The sequence below is a fragment of the Triticum dicoccoides genome, chromosome 1A (assembly GCF_002162155.2).
Source record: "Triticum dicoccoides isolate Atlit2015 ecotype Zavitan chromosome 1A, WEW_v2.0, whole genome shotgun sequence".
In the NCBI taxonomy this organism is placed as follows: Eukaryota; Viridiplantae; Streptophyta; class Magnoliopsida; order Poales; family Poaceae; genus Triticum; species Triticum dicoccoides.
The window spans coordinates 381,682,033-381,696,295 of record NC_041380.1 but is presented as its reverse complement, the minus strand read 5'-3'; the positions used below and the strand labels follow the sequence as shown (position 1 = coordinate 381,696,295).

The following is a 14,263-nucleotide window of genomic DNA, read 5'->3' as shown; positions in this document are numbered from 1 at the left end:
CCACGAGATCCCATTTCCCAGCTGAGCACAGTCAAAGCTAATTATCAAGGCAAGAATGAGTCAACACAAGGAAAGCTACTGTCATGGTCAATAAGTCAATAAGGGAAAAAAGATAAGAAGACAAGGTGAAAAGGCAAGAAGAATGAAAGAAGCCCTAGTGAAGCTTCAGTGCCCAAGCATAGAATCCCACCAAGGGTGGAGGAATGAGAGGGATTGGTCCATGAAATGGCTAATTAAAAGGATTGAGAGGTCGACTAGAGGGTGGTGAATGGGTAACTACAAATTTTAATCTTAACTTTCAAATTAGGTCAATGCAGATAAATTAGGTTCTCTAGATATGCAACTAGGTAAACACAACCTATATAGCAAGCAAACTCAAAACAAGGTATGCTAGGCAACAATACAATTAGTAAAGCCAACAAGCATAGAAAGCAAAGTAAATGATAGGGAAAAGATTAACCACAAGTGAGTTGGAACGTGGAATTTATTCCGAAGTTCACACTCTTTGGGGATGTCAATCTCCATTGGAGCGGTTTCGAAATCAAAGCTCTGGAATGCGACCAAGTGGCTCATTCTATTCTTCCTTAAAGTCACCCCCAACAAATAAGCCTCAAATCACTCGTGCTTGGTCTTGAAGGCGACCACCACACCTTTACAAACTTTCTGGGCACACGACAAGCAGGAAAGATTCCGGGGAACCTCTACCACCCAGGATACCGAGCTCCAAGAGTAACAAGCTAAGAATGTGCATTGACTTCACCGACCTCAACAAAGCATTTTTGAAAGACCCTTTCCTTGTGCCCCGCATAGATCAAATCGTGGACTTCATAGTGGGGTGCGATCTTTTATGCTTCCTGGATGTGTATTCGAGTTACCATTAGATTCACATGGCTAAACAGGATGAGAAAAAACATCATTTATCACCCTTGTGAGGACTTTCTGTTACTTTTACATCCCTTTCGGCTTAAAAATCCTGGACCCACACATCAGTGGGCCATACGCATCGCTCCGGAGTCCTAAAGAGGCCGCAACATCAAGTCCTACTACGACCTCATCGTGAGGACCAAAGATCAAGCCACACTCCTCAACGATCTTGTGGAAAACCTTCCACAACCTTTGGCACATCCGGATGAAGCTGAATCCGAGAAGTGCGTCTTCTGGATGCCCTCGGGGAAATTCATTAGCTTCCTTGTATCAAGCAGAGGCATAGAGTCCAAGCCCAAACAGATCACTGCCATCGACCAAATGCGGCCACACACGCGCGCCTCGTGGATGTACAACATCTCTCGGACTACATGGCTTCCTTAGTGAGATTCATCTCCAAGATAGGGGAATGAGGTCTACCCTTCTTCAAGCTGCTCAAGAAGCCGGGCCATTTCAAGTGGACCTTAGATGCCTAGAAAGTGCTACAAGGCCTCAAACAGTACCTCACTTCTCTACCGATCCTGGTGGCTTCAAGACCTAAGGAACTGATGTTGCTTTACACCGCGGCCACCCTCAAGTCGTGAGCATCATCTTGGTGGTGGAATGGGAGGAGACGTCGGGATCCAAGCTTAGGTATGAGTCCCCGACGTCGCTTGCATCGACTCAAGTTGCTGGTTCTGAGCTCCCAACACCCCCGAGAAAATGGCCAGTGTCAAGCGGGAAACTAAGCGTGAGCTCCTATCTAGCCTAGAGCTGATGTCGGAGCCCGGGCTCCCATCCCCGGATAGCGATAGGGGCAGATGCCATCCAACCGTAGACACCAAATGTCCACCCCATTCTAAATGATTCTTTTTTCAAAAAAATGACATTCGTGCCAAACCAAGCGATATTTGTTATATTTCAATATCTTTACAACTACCAATCTCCCTGGAAAAGGAGTTGGGCCCGATTGATAGTGGGTCTGTGGGTGTTTCGATCGTGCGACCTGGTTGGGTCCATCCATCCATCCATAACAAGTGACATGTGTGTAGCTTCTCCTAGGCCACATGTCCTTAGTGTTGTGATATGGGTTCTTGGAGGACATGGGAAATTAGGCTTTGTCGTTGGCGTGTGGGCGAATGAAGAGTGGCGAGGGTTTCTCTTTCGTTTTCTATTGTCATTGTTGGGATGCCCGAGAGGGATGGGGTTTGATCAACAAGGGAAGGGGCTCGCCCGGGTGGTGGCCTTCTGCTGGTCTGCATGTCATTTCTTTCATTTTGCTTGTTGAGGGGAGGCATATGTTGCGTGTTTGCATAGTCTTTCTCCGCTTTGTGCCTAAAAAAGCAAACCTCACAACAAAAGGCGGCCAGACAAGGCGGTCTACTGCGACTTTATGTAGGCCACTTGCACCATTGCTACTCTCTCCATTCATAAACATAAGACATTTTGAATATTTCAATATGAATTTGTGTGAACAAACAGACTAAAAAATGTGATGCATCTGTTTAAGCGATAAGTAATTCCGGACAAAAGGAGTACATCCCATTCGCAAGAAGTTACGACGTCGTATATTGTACTCCCTCCGTCCCATAATATAACGCCCCGCTTGGAATCGGTGTATCCTCTTACACTTGTATTTATTATACAGGTGTATTTCACCGGCTGTATGCAATTTTTAATGGAGAAAGAAAACGACGGATGGAGGTGTGCATCTTTTACAGGTGTAAAACGCCGGAAAACAACAATCCAATCAGGGCCTAAGAGTATTTTTTTGACACTAGTGTAGTATAAAAAATGCTTTTATATTATGGGACAAAGGAAGTATTTGTGAACAGAGGGAGTAACAAACAAAATGTGTGATGAGGATCGAGATGCTTGTCCTCTAAAAAAATCGAGTTGCTTGGGCCTCAAGTCTGACAAGTTTCCTGTGTGTGCGGTCAGCGATGGCGTCACATGCTGACACCGAGGATCTTGATTGATTGAGTTTACAACACACACACACACGTTGCTCTTAATAAAGACACAGCTCAAGAAGCAATAGTACTACAAAGCTCAGGTCACCTCGGCTCGGCTCATCTCACAGGTGTAGTACTAGAGACCGAAAACTTCACCCGTCAATTGCCATGGCGCTCAGCCTTCGCGCCGCCGCATCCCTCGCCGCCCCGCCGGCTCACCTGCGTCCGCGCCGACGCGCCACCTCTATGGTCCGCGCCACTGTGTCCCCTCCTCCGGCGCTTGACAGCAGGCGGCGCCCGCAGAAGTGTCCGGCGAGTTCTTCGTCGGTGAGCTCCCTCATGCAGTCATGCTGACGCTGATGCGATCTCGTCCGCATCGTCCCAGCTGACGGGGTCTTGGTGTGCAGATCACCGGTGCATCGACTGCGCCACCTGCAGGTGGATGGCTCCGGAGGTGTTCAAGAGGGTCGACGACCAGTCCGCCGTGGCGGCGCAACCCACCTCCGAGGAAATCAGGACCAAGGCACTGCAGGTAGTAACATCTTTGATCACTGTAATTAAAATGCCTTCTTCGATCAGTCAATCATAGCTGCTTTTAACCGGTGTGTTTTGGATGTGCAACACCAGACAATAATTAACTGATGGTATTTCTCTGACCCAATCACCCAATTTAGTAATGCTTAGTCCTGGTGAAGTTACTGGATTTCCTTCTTGTTCTATCAAAAATGATTGACAACTACTCATGGCATTTCCATGCATGTTTTCAGGCCTTGCTCTCTTGCCCTACAGGCTCTATCCACACTGACAAGCCTACAGAGGACATTCTCCAAGTGCAAAACACGTTCCCTCTCCCCATCAACGACGATCTCCCCGTATGTATAAAAAATTTATTATATATTCTCTCTTTTTCTTTCTTTGCCAAATAATAAATTGCCTGCTTGTCTGTTCAGGGAGTTTACCTCTGTGGTTACCATTCTGAGAACTCATATGGAGCAACATCTTATCTTATAGTTCACCCGGAAGGGAACATAATGGTTGACAGGTATATTCGCTGTCGATGTTCTGATAATTGACAAAATCAACTTATCAGGTCTCATTCAGAAATTACAATCGATTATATATATTCCTTGTAGATTTTCTGACAATTTGTTTTGTTCTCAGCCCAAGGTATACGCCGAAACTAGCGAACCAGCTTGAGAAGCTCGGCGGAGCGCGTTACATGTTTCTGACTCACATATATGTATAGGCTGACACGATTCTGAATTTATTTATGCGTTTACCGCCTCTTTATTTGGGAGACTGAAGATTGTCTATCTAACCTGTCATCAAACAGTGATGATGTAGCGGATCATCGGAAATGGGCCGAGCGGCTAAAGTGCGAGAGAATCATTCATTCAGGAGACGTAAGAGCCTCAAACACAGAACTGCACCTTTCTCTCTTCATCCTTCTATACCCCACAGACACAAGGACCTGTAGAAAGAAGCTTAGGAGTGTTGGAATGGTTTGCATCTTTCAACAAATAATGTTCTGAGGATACTTGAATCATACTGTAATTCATTTAAAGAAGTCGAAGATTGTATTTTCCTGATTATGTACTGCAATACCCATGATGATACAGGTAGAGCCTATTACTGCTGATGTGGACTGCCGAGTGTTGTAATTTTGTTGTCTGATATTTGTCCTGATTATTTACTGCAATAACCATCATGCTGATACAGGTGGAGGATATCACTGCTGATGCCGAGTGGAAACTTACTGGAAATGGCCCCTGGAACATTGGAACTGATTTTGAACTTATCCATACGCCAGTGTTGACACACGAACACGTCACGTGTACCCTCGACGCCGGGGGTGATGCACCGCAGCTCACGTCGAAGAAGACCCGACCGACAGCGCGATACGCAGGACAGTCGGCGGGCGCTTTTGCAGACCCGAAACCCCGTGCACCCGGGAGGGACCCCGTCAGGGATTGCGGCGGCTATGGGCTGCCCTAGGTCGATTCACTCGCCCCTAGAGCCTCGAGGATCGCTGCCCTCCAATGCGAAGAACGAACGAAGAACGAGAAAGAAAGATACAAGGGTAAGGGATAAAAGTAGATGAACACAAAAAAGTAGTAGATTGATTTGATCGATTGGGTGTTGTTTCAATGGGCCGTCACCCCCAACATATATAAGAGGCGGTTGGACTTCCCGTACAAGCAAAGAATTTATCTAGGCTTTCCTTACAAGAAAATTACATCAATTCACGTCCAAAACCTTAGTCAAATTCGGACTGGTTTATCCGAACTTTCCAAAACTGTTCGGTTTAAATTGGCTGCACCTTGCGGGTCTTTTTTACGGTAGTAAACGATCTCGGATGAAAACAAGCCCAAAAGCAATCTTGACCGTTTCGACGAGACGAACAACTTTCATGTTGAAGGTTTTTTGATCAGAGATCATCTTGATAACCTTTTGAGGCCATCTTCAACTTCTCGTCCGATTGACTATCACAGCCTCCAACCCGGCAAGTTTTCCATCCAAGTAAGCTTTCCACACCGACAATGTTTCTATCCGGCAAGCTTTCACACCGGCAAGGCTTCACTCCGACAAGGTTTGTACTCCGGCAAGGGTTTCACTCCGGCAAGGTTTGTACTCCGGCAAGGGTTTTACTCCGGCAAGGTTTGTACTCCGGCCAGGGTTCCTCTTTGACAAGGTTTCCACCCCGGCAAGAGTTTTCTTTCCCACTCAAGGCCGGCCCGCGAAGTGTTGCCTCTAACTTTTGCATACGAACCCGGATTCTTAACCATGCCAAAATCTGGTGTCAACACATGCCCCCCTGTTTTTCGGCAAAGCTTGTGTGCCGAAAAATAACTTGTACTGTTCTAAGGACGATGTCAACACCCCATCGGCCATTTATTTTTCTTAGGGCGATAATTATGTATCGGCCATTGCCTATTTAGGCTTCTTGCCACACACTCGGGTGGTATTTCTTCAAGTACTTGCCATTGAGAGCTCGAGGTAGCAACACCCTTTGTATGGATTCCACCATCTTTTGAACCAATCGGTAGAATTACTTTCCATACGAGATCACCAACTTGAAAATTCTTTGACTTGACTTTCTTATTGTAAGCTCTTGCCACCCTTAACTTGTCTCTCTCTATGGCCTTCAAAGCAGCCAAACGTTTATCGGCAACTTCGTCAATGTTATCCATCATTAAGTTATAAAAGTCTACAGCCGATAAATCATTTTGCTTGGCTATTCTCAAAGCATTCAAATTTACCTCCACCGGTAAAACAGCCTCTTGACCATATACTAGCTCATATGGAGTTACCTTCGTAGCACCATGCCTTGAGATCCTATGTGCCCACAAAGCTTCAGACAACAACTCATGCCATCTCCTTGGATTATCATCAACCTTCTTCTTGATGAGCTTGATTAAAATTTTATTGTTAGACTCAGCTTGTCCATTGGCTTGGGCAAAATATGGAGATGAATTGAGCAATTTTATATTATAAGATTCGGCAAATTCTCTAACTTGGTGTGACATGAAAGAGGAGTCTTGATCTGTAGTCAATGTTTGAGGAATGCCAAATTCTATGAATAATGTGCTCGGTTACGAATTTTATCACCTCCGTATGTGTCATGTTCTTGAGAGGTACTGCTTCAGACCATTTAGTGAAATAATCGGTTGCCACCAATACGAACCGATGCCCCTTTGAGGAAGACGGATGAATTTGTCCAATAAAGTCTAAACCCCACCCTCTGAAAGGCCACGGCTTGATAATGGGATGTAACATAGCAGCAGGAGCCAACTGAATATCACCAAATCTTTGACAAGCTTCGCACCCTTTATAATACCTGAAGCAATCATTAATCATGGTCGGCCAATAAAACCCAGCACGTCGTAATAACCATTTCATTTTGAGAGCCGACTGGTGAGTACCACAAATGCCTTCATGTACCTCTCCCATAGCAACTCTTGCTTCGTCCTCATCCAAGCACTTTTAAAATAACATCATCAACTGTTCGGCGATAAAGATCATCATCCCTCATAGTATATTTAAAAGCCATACGCTGAACAGTCCTGTCCACCCTTTCACTCGGATTACGTAAGTAAGCAACAATGGGCTTCCTTCAGTCGGAATTGTCACCTGCACTAGATTTTTTGCTAATGACCGAATCAGTGGGTTCTGGTTCGGCCTCTTCTATACTGGTAAGACAAGACATCGGACTTTGAGAAATATGAAACATGCCATGATCAACATGGTATCCAGATGCTTGCTGTGCCAACTCATTTGCTTTCCAGTTGTCATGTCTAGATATATGTGCAATGCTAAAACAATCCAAAGTAGAGATTATATCTAGACATTTATCAAGATAAACATTAAGTGATTCGTCCAAACACTGAAAGACTTTGGATATTTGCTGCACCACTAGTAACGAATCACCATAAGCCTCAATATGTATAGCACCTATAGCAAGTAAAAGAGTCAATCCGAATAACAACGCATATTCGGCCTTGATTAATCATGCATAAAAATATTCTAAGCGGCACGAGGCTTCAAAAAATAGTACCATAAAGAAATATATAAACAACACCAACACTTTGGCCATTGCTATGAATTGAACCATCAAAACATAATCTTCATAGTACTAGAGAGACGAGGTTAATATTAATATTATGCATGACATTAACACGATGTTCAGTAGCAAAATAAACTTTGATTTGGCCTCTTATAGATCTCAAAGATGCATAAGCCAAATCATATCCAAACAAAGTATAAGCCCACCAACCAATTCTGTAGCTATGAATTGGTCTATGCAGCATATATTCAATGACATCGGTCATGATGTCTCAAATCCATTCAATCATAATATAGGCATACATATAAATTTTCATGAGCATGTATCTTGTCTCGCTCTCCAATCAAACTAAGGACGATGTTAGAATACTACACCGACCATGCATTGACATACTCTTAGGACGATAGATAAATATCGGCCATTACCATGTAAACTTCATTCAAAGGACATATAGCCGAAATAAACAAATGAAATGACAAATCAAGTATTTCGGCCCTTTGGATCAGCAACAAACTTGTAGCTAATCAAATGTATAGTGACTTGGTAATACCCTCTCATAACGTAAGAAATTATATTGCATCCATGGATTAAAATAAGCCCATTGAGGGTTACCAATCAAACCTGATGACGAATTCCATGGCATAGGCATTAATGGCATAGTTGGATAACGTCTAGACCAAAGATGTTGAAACCTTCGGCTTGGTCCTTCATAGTTTTTACTCTTTTCCTTCTTCACTTTTGCCGCACTTCTTGTAATGGAGGCGTGCACATAATTCTTATTTTGAGCACTTCCTTTGGGAACCCATGCCATGTTCCTTTCTTCAAGTTCTTGTGCACTAAGTTTGTGTAATTCCCTCTTTTGACAATACGATAAGCCGAGTGGGCATCTCGGCTGTGATTCTGTTTTGACCAATGGCAATTCCTTTTTGGACTTGTGCACTCTCAACTTCTTTTCTTCAGATTTGGCACTTTGACTCTCAATAATTGGTCGCTTCGTCTCATTTCCTTCTATAGCCAATGTCAATACTTTAATTGGCTCTTTATTATTTGAGATCAAATCTGAAGTAGCACACTTACGACCATCTCTTTTCACGCGGTAGACTTTCTTGACCACCTCTTTTTTCATCCATGGTGTCCGGACCAATTCCTTATAATTGAAACGGTCTTTAACATGTGACTGTTCAAATGTTGATCTTCTCGGAGCTGCATAATATTGGTGAGATGGTCTAAAATAAGATGGAGAATGTGCCCTTGTATCATACCTGCCCCATGATGAACATGGATCTATATGAGCATAGGGAGGCATCCACGGCATTGCCATTGGCGGCCCAAAATAAGGATATGAATATGTTGCATTCAAACTCTCACTTTGCCAATACCGATCCTCATATTTGCGTCTTGGGGGTGATGTTGGTTTCTTTGCATGATTGAGCCGATAAGTATTCTTCTCTTCACTCTTCTTTTGATATTTCTCCAATAGTTCAGCGAAGGTGATTTTTGTTCTTTTACACTTGTGCTTATTTCGGCCTTTGTTTTCTTTTGGTTTGCTTTCATCGATCGTTGGATTTGCTTGCTGCCCCCCAGTCCTTGGCGTCTCCATTGTAGCTTCGATGGAATTCTCACCCTCAAGATCATGTTCATTATGCTCTTCAACAATTTCTGTACTTGAAAGCTTGATCACATCACCTGCAGTTTTTACCTTCTCTTTAAATGGATCAGCTTGAAGCAGTCGATGCAAAAACTTTTTGCCATCGGGACCAATCGGAATAGACTGGTCATCTCTTGGTGTTTCAACAAACTTCAATCGTCCTTTTTCAATGGCCGATTTAACTATTTGACGAAACATGTTGCAGTCCTCAAAATTATGCTTGGACGAATCATGCAACTTACAATACATTCGTCCTTGGATAGATGGCTTGACATGGTGATTAAGAATTCTAATGTAATTATTTTTCAACAACAACGCAAAGATTTGATCACACATGTTTGAATTGAAGGTATACCTTTTGTTTTCTAGCCGATCTTGTTGTGAGAACAATTTTGGAGTTAAGCAAATGAATGGTTCAGATTTGGCATCTTCCCATTCGGCTATGAATTCTCTTTCGCATACTTTTTCCGATGTCCTTAAATAAGAAACTATACTAGCATCGGTTTTCCCAAAAGATTTTAACCTTGGCTTTAAATTTCTGAAATCAAAGTAGTTAGAACATACACATCTCAATTGAGACCATGCGTAAGCCAAGTATGAAGCAAGCAAAGCTACCCAATTAAATATGAACTTTAAATAAAGCAATGGGAAAAGCTTTGACTGCAGTAATAAGTCACTATCAGTCTCTTTGAATGGTACAATATATTGACCGATATGCTTAGTAACCATTTTATTGCTAACAAGTAAATTGCCCTTCTTCATTGGTCTTTGAAAATTACTTATGAGAATATTTCTTATAGATGCATCAACAATAAAGTTGTGACCAAATCTGAAAATAGGTAAATTACTTGCTAGACATACCTCTTCAAATATGTTGGGAGAGCACGATGGTGGTGTGACTTGAACAATATCTTGCTCCGCCTTTGGATGGCTCCCCAACGCCTCTTCATCATCTTTTTCTTGATTCCGTGCATCATTACATTGAAAAATTTTGTCGGCCAAACTTTGTTCGGCTACTTGTTCTTGTCCTTGAAGTTCATCAATTTCTCTGGCACGAAACTCATAGGGCAGGAAGTAGGTTCCATTAACTCTGGAAAAATCAAGTATGGTCGCTTTGCTAGGCTTGCCATGCCCTTTCTCAATAATGCTTGCCTCTTTGCATTTGATGGATTCGGAATATATACTTCTTGATTCGGCTCTTTTAATCGGAGCACTTTCATGTTCTGAATCATCTTTCTTTACATTGCTTCTACCAATTGGCAATGCTTCTTTCACTTGAGCCAATTCTGTTTCTTTTTGTTTCTGGCGGCGAGCGGCAAAATTGGCTTTAATCTTTTTCTCAATTTCAGCCCATTTCGGATACGATTGCCCCCCAATGCTTTTAGATTCTTTCGGCAATGGCACATGGGTGTTGCCGAAACTTTGCAATTGTGTAGGGGCTGTATAATATGATGTAGTACTAGGTGAAGGCATATGCATTATTGTAAAACCATATTTTTGCTCGCCAATCTTATCAATTGGCAAAGATTCATCTTCTTGCAAAACTCTAGCTTTTATTGCGGCATAATCAGGAAATAGCCCCTTTTCATGTTGTTCAAGGCAAAGAGCACTAATCCTCTTATTTTGGGCTAAACTCTTCAATGCAGCCACTACTACCTCATCTTCTACAATATTGGGCACAACCTCTCCTGTAATATTTACATTTATTCGGCTATGACCAGGAAGATGTGAAGCCGAATTATGAACATCTACAGTTGTGTATGGTGCTGAAAAATTACTGGGATGGGGTGTAGCATATGACGGTTGAGAGTAATTGGCCGAATAGCTAGTAGTAGCATGGCCGATTCTCCCATCCATCGGCATGGTTGAACTAGTATATTGCAAATTAGTTGCCGATGAATAAAAAGGTGAAACACTTTGTCGCATGATATTGGAAGTTCCTACAAGAGGTGTTTCAACTTGATTGCCCAAACTCATCATGTTATTCATCGGCATATAAATTTTTGGGTTGCCGATGCATGGGAGTTGGGATACATATGTTGCATGTTGCTAAAATTATATGAAGTAGAATCATGGAGATTTTGTTGCATCGGCCCTTGCACATAATTAGATATATGATTGATAAAGCTAGGGCTAGCCGATACATTATTCTCATTAGATGATCTAGCAACAACATATGCATTATTTGTATCTACATATGTGAATTGAGTATTCATATTACCTTTGTAGATTGCAAACCCTAGATGACGATCTCTTCGTAGCAAGAACGGGCTGGAGACCGTTCAAAGCTTCGTTCCCCAGCGGAGTCGCCAAAAAGTGTGTTGACACATGAACACGTCACGTGTACCCTCGACGCCGGGGGTGATGCACCGCAGCTCACGTCGAAGGAGACCCGACCGACAGCACGATACGCAGGACAGTCGGCGGACGCTTTTGCAGACCCGAAACCCCGCGCACCCGGGAGGGACCCCGTCAGGGATTGCGGCGGCTATGGGCTGCCCTAGGTCGATTTGCTCGCCCCTAGAGCCTCGAGGATCGCTGCCCTCCAATGCGAAGAACGAACGAAGAACGAGAAAGAAAGATACAAGGGTAAGGGATAAAAGTAGATGAACACAAAAAAGTAGTAGATTGATTTGATCGATTGGGTGTTGTTTCAATCGGCCGTCACCCCCAATATACATAAAAGGCGGTTGGACTTCCCGTACAAGCAAAGAATTTATCTAGGCTTTCCTTACAAGAAAGTTACATCAATTCACGTCCAAAACCTTAGTCAAATTCGGACTGGTTTATCCGAACTTTCCAAAACTGTTCGGTTTAAACTGGCTGCACCTTACGGGTCTTTTTTATGGTGGTAAACGATCTCGAATGAAAACAAGCCCAAAAGCAATCTTGACCGTTTCGACGAGACAAACAACTTTCATGTTGAAGGTTTTTTGATCAGAGATCATCTTGATAACCTTTTGAGCCCATCTTCAACTTCTCGTCCGATTGACTATCACAGCCTCCAACCCGGCAAGTTTTCCATCCAAGTAAGCTTTCCACACCGACAATGTTTCTATCCGGCAAGCTTTCACACCGGCAAGGCTTCACTCCGGCAAGGTTTGTACTCCGGCAAGGGTTTCACTCCGGCAAGGTTTGTACTCCGGCAAGGTTTGTACTCCGGCAAGGTTTGTACTCCGGCCAGGGTTCCTCTCTGACAAGGTTTCACTCCGGCAAGGTTTGTACTCCGGCAAGGGTTTTACTCCGACAAGGTTTGTACTCCGGCCACGGTTCCTCTTTGACAGGGTTTCCACCCCGGCAAGAGTTTTCTTTCCCACTCAAGGCCGGCCCGCGAAGTGTTGCTCTAACTTTTACATACGAACCCGGATTCTTAACCATGCCAAAATCTGGTGTCAACAGCCAGGGCATACCGAAGTAAGAATTTGAACTCAATGAATGAAATTGCATTAAACAATTACTTCTTGCCTCTTGGTTAAAGAGGAGGTAAGCTTGGAGATAGGTGCACTATGGCTGCATTGTAAGTTATGAATACATTGGGTTATCACACTGTTATGTCCCAGATTTTCTTAAACTTCAGATGATGGCATGATATTCTTTTGTTGTTGGGAAATGCACCAAGTTTTTTGTGTGTAAATCTTTTAAATGAAGGCAGCTCGATTGTACCGATCATGGAAGTATTTAGGCCGCGCTTGGATTGGTTGTATTCAAATACGGAGGTGTATATTTTACACCTGTATCTTACCGGCCGCTTAGCAAATCTGGGGCGGAAATGAAACGACGAGCTGAGACTTGTATTCTTTACGGGTGTATTTGAGAAGAACACGACAATCCAAACGGGGCCTTAGTGGTATTTCTTAGCAACACGTATTGGGGCACCATACTGATCTTCTTTAACACATCTATGATTCCTAATTATATATCCATTTCTGTAGGGCTCAGTCTGTTTGCTGTACAAACCTCTGAAGGCACTATTTACTGGTGACCATGTCGCGAAATCAGAAGAATCAGATCTAAACCTCTTTCTGATGTACAGTAAGCAATCAGGTAGCAGAATCCTCCCTTCTTCCCAGCCTTCCCAATTTGTTGAAGATCACTGTTCAATTTTATCATACGCTAAAACACCTATTGACATGTCTGCTTCACAACCTTGCAGTGGGTGTGCAACTGGACAGCATCAGGAAGTTACTGGATGTAGATTTTGAGTGGTTTTTACCTGGTATGCAGACCTTCGAATGCTGCACATATGAACTACCACCAAAATTCTGCTTCATTGTTGGATTTGTAAACCATATCATTTTCTATCTTGAACACACATCAAAATGTGTGCCATACTTCACTAGAAGAAGGACATCGAGAAGCCAACAGAACTACAAGGTCAAACAAAAACAAACAGAACTGCAGCAAAGGCCAAACAAACTAACTAATACTCCCTACGTTTCAAAATAAGTGTCGCGGTTTCAGTTCAAATTTGACCGTCGTGGACCCCGAACTAACTAACTAATACTCCCTCCATAAGCTAAGCTAACTATTTTCGAAAAAAAGGCTAAGCTAAGTAGACCGTTGTAAACCATCTCATTTATGATCTTTGGTTCACTCGATTTTCCTTAACTTGCACTGATTATTGAGTTGCCTCTTTCTAGGGCATGGCTACCGAATCCGGTATGCAGATGTATATGCCAAGAATTCAGCTATTGAGGCTCTCCTTGCAGACTACACAAACTAAGGAGCATCTTATGATCACAAATTTCAAATATATGGATTCCAGAATAAAGGGACGAGGTGGATATGCAGTCCCAGAGAAATCCTGATCGACGCTACTGCTTTGACTTTCTTGTCCAAACGCCATGTACCTTATTGTACTCCATCCGTTTCTAAATATAAGGCTTTTTAGAGATTTCAATACGAACTATATACGGGTGTATATAGACATATTTTATCACTCATTTTGCTCCTTATGTAGTTCATATTGAAATCTCTGAACCGCCTTCAATTTACTTACAGACTTTCCCAAATGGCCTTCAGTTTACTTACAAACTTTCCCAAACCACCTTCAGTTTGCATACAGACTTTCCCAAACCGCCTTCAATTTACTTCTGGTTTGTGCGATTTCGTACGTTCAAACTGGTCCTAACATCTTGGTTTACCGTCGTTCAATGACACAAAATGTCTGAACTGTTGGATCCATACATTTAG

At 43.0% G+C, this 14,263-nt stretch overlaps 1 long non-coding RNA gene across 1 annotated transcript; it reads left to right on the top strand.

The window, feature by feature from the left end:
* The first annotated feature begins 12,963 nt into the window (after positions 1–12,963).
* LOC119274759 lies at positions 12,964–13,972 on the top strand. The gene is made up of 3 exons (XR_005135309.1): positions 12,964–13,114; positions 13,224–13,286; positions 13,711–13,972. It is a non-coding gene; the product is annotated as an uncharacterized LOC119274759 (long non-coding RNA).
* The last annotated feature ends 291 nt before the right edge of the window (positions 13,973–14,263 follow it).